The sequence below is a fragment of the Macadamia integrifolia genome, chromosome 1 (assembly GCF_013358625.1).
Source record: "Macadamia integrifolia cultivar HAES 741 chromosome 1, SCU_Mint_v3, whole genome shotgun sequence".
In the NCBI taxonomy this organism is placed as follows: Eukaryota; Viridiplantae; Streptophyta; class Magnoliopsida; order Proteales; family Proteaceae; genus Macadamia; species Macadamia integrifolia.
Genome location: NC_056557.1, coordinates 11102746 through 11104936, shown reverse-complemented (window position 1 = coordinate 11104936; position 2191 = coordinate 11102746). Strand labels below are relative to the sequence as shown.

Genomic DNA, 2191 nt, shown 5'->3' with positions numbered 1-2191 from the left:
GTTTTTCTGTTTCTAAGCACAGAAAAACGGAAAAACCATTTCTAAAAACAAAATCAAACGGGCCCCAAGTCTCATGAGAACAATATAGTTGTTTTCAAAGCCCTATCAATGGCTCCCTCTTTGATTCTCCCAATCACAGTTGCATTCTCACCATAGTCTTGGAAGTACCATCCACATTCCAATCAAACCTGAATTTACCAGCAAAAAAAAGAAAAAAAAAAACTAGCATAACTAGTTACACTTTAATATTTTGCAATTTGATTGATAAGACACATTCCCAATAGTACCTGCATTTAGTGATTTTGCAATAACATCTTCATTTGAATTATCAAGCCATTTTTTTCTATGAGTTATTACATCCATTGAATAGCAATCAGATACAATGTACCTATAAACCACAAAAGAATTAAGAAAAAATGAATAATTAACTATTAATGTTAAATTGTCTAAAAGAAGAAGAGATCCAAAGAAGGGGAACATTACCCATTAAGACCCCACTCTCCTCTAATAGTCTCTCTTAAAAGTTTTGGGTCATTGCAAGCTGGGATTTCATTAACATTATTGAAGGAGCACATAACCAACTGATTAACAAAGGAGAAAAATACCAACTAAAAATACAAACTTCCAGAAACTAAAAATAGGGCAAGAAAGAAAGAAACTTTCGAAACTTACTATGGGTAAAGAAAGATAAAGAGGCTACCAGGGATTCGATAGATTTCGATGGGGGCTTGTGGCCTTAAAATCAACTGCTAGGGCTTTGAGAATGCATGTAGCGGCATCTATTCATGAGTCCAATAGAGAGCCTTATCTACCTCGTCCGTAGCATCCTTGGGCATTGGCAAAAGAGAGATAGGTGGCTTTGTTGCAGCCTTGCGGCGGATCAAGCATAGAACACAATTGAGCGACATGAGTTCTCTCCATCACAAAGAGACTTCTGCTTGGACAATTAGAGAGAGAAACCAGGTCTTTAGGGGATGTGACTTTGATTGAATTTCTTATCAAGAGAAAAAAGAAAGAAAAGATTTTAATTGATTTCAAGTTCCAAAAAGAGAAGGAATGTGGAGAGAGAGAGGATACACAAGGAAATCAGAAAGGAAATATCTTATTTTAAGTTTGAAAAAAAAAATTAAAGAGTTATTACTGATAAAGAAACTAAATGAAATTAGCAAAGCAATTGGAAAGAAAATATTTTACAAAGAAAGAAAGAAAGAATATTAAAATAGAATTTCTTTTTTAATGTAAATATGATATAGATTGTGGTAAGATAGAAGGAGAGAGAAGCATGAGAGAAAAGAGGAAAATAATTTAAAAAGAAAGAGGAAAGTTGGAGAGAGAGAAGGGGGGCGTGAGAGTTTGAGAAAGTAAGAATCTAATATTATTTTTATTTGAACCAAATAAAGAAACAAATATTTAGAAACTACTATTATTTCCGAATATTAGAGGGAGAGAATATAAAAATAGAGTTTCTTTTTTGATATAAATTGTGGCAAGATAGATGGAGAAAGAAACGTGAGAGAAAGGAGGAAAATAATTTAAAAAGGGAGAGAGAGAGAGAGAGAGAGAGAGAGAGAGAGAGAGAGAGAGAGAGAGAGAGAGAACTAATTTTTTTTTTGAACTAAATAAAGAAACAAATAATAATGAAAAGTGAATTTTAAATGAATTAAAAAAACTAATATATAATTATAAAAAAGAACAAAGGGGTCAAAAAAAAAAAAAAAAAAAAGAAAGATGAAGAAAAGTGATAATAAAGAACCTAAGGTATTTAAATAAACAAAAAAATAAAATAGTACAAAAAAAGATTAGCCACGAAGTATGAGTACATACACTTATATGATAATATGATAGTATGTGTATACATATATATATATACATACTATCATACTATTATATAAAAACTTGTACTCATGCTTGGTGGTTAATCTTTTTCTTTGTTATTTTACCATTCATTTTTCTTTAAATTATCTCTCTTTTCTTATCATTCTTTTATTCTTTTTTATTTCTTCTAAATTGTTGGTACCCTTTCTATTTCTTTATCTAGATTTTCCTGATTTCTATTTCTATTGTTTATCTTCAACTTTTCTCAACGTTCTTCCCTCACGTATCCTTCCCTTTTCTCACTTTCATATAATTAGCTCTCCATAATTATATCTCTTTCTATATTTACTTTTGTAAATCTCTCCATTATTTTTTC

The 2191-nt window shown here is 30.6% G+C and overlaps 1 long non-coding RNA gene across 1 annotated transcript; it reads right to left on the bottom strand.

Moving 5' to 3' along the window:
* Positions 1 to 243: 243 nt before the first annotated feature.
* Positions 244 to 1130, bottom strand: LOC122074894. The gene is made up of 3 exons (XR_006139083.1): positions 673 to 1130; positions 484 to 581; positions 244 to 388 (listed from the first exon to the last, which is right to left on the bottom strand). It is a non-coding gene; the product is annotated as an uncharacterized LOC122074894 (long non-coding RNA).
* Between the last annotated feature and the right edge of the window lie 1061 nt (positions 1131 to 2191).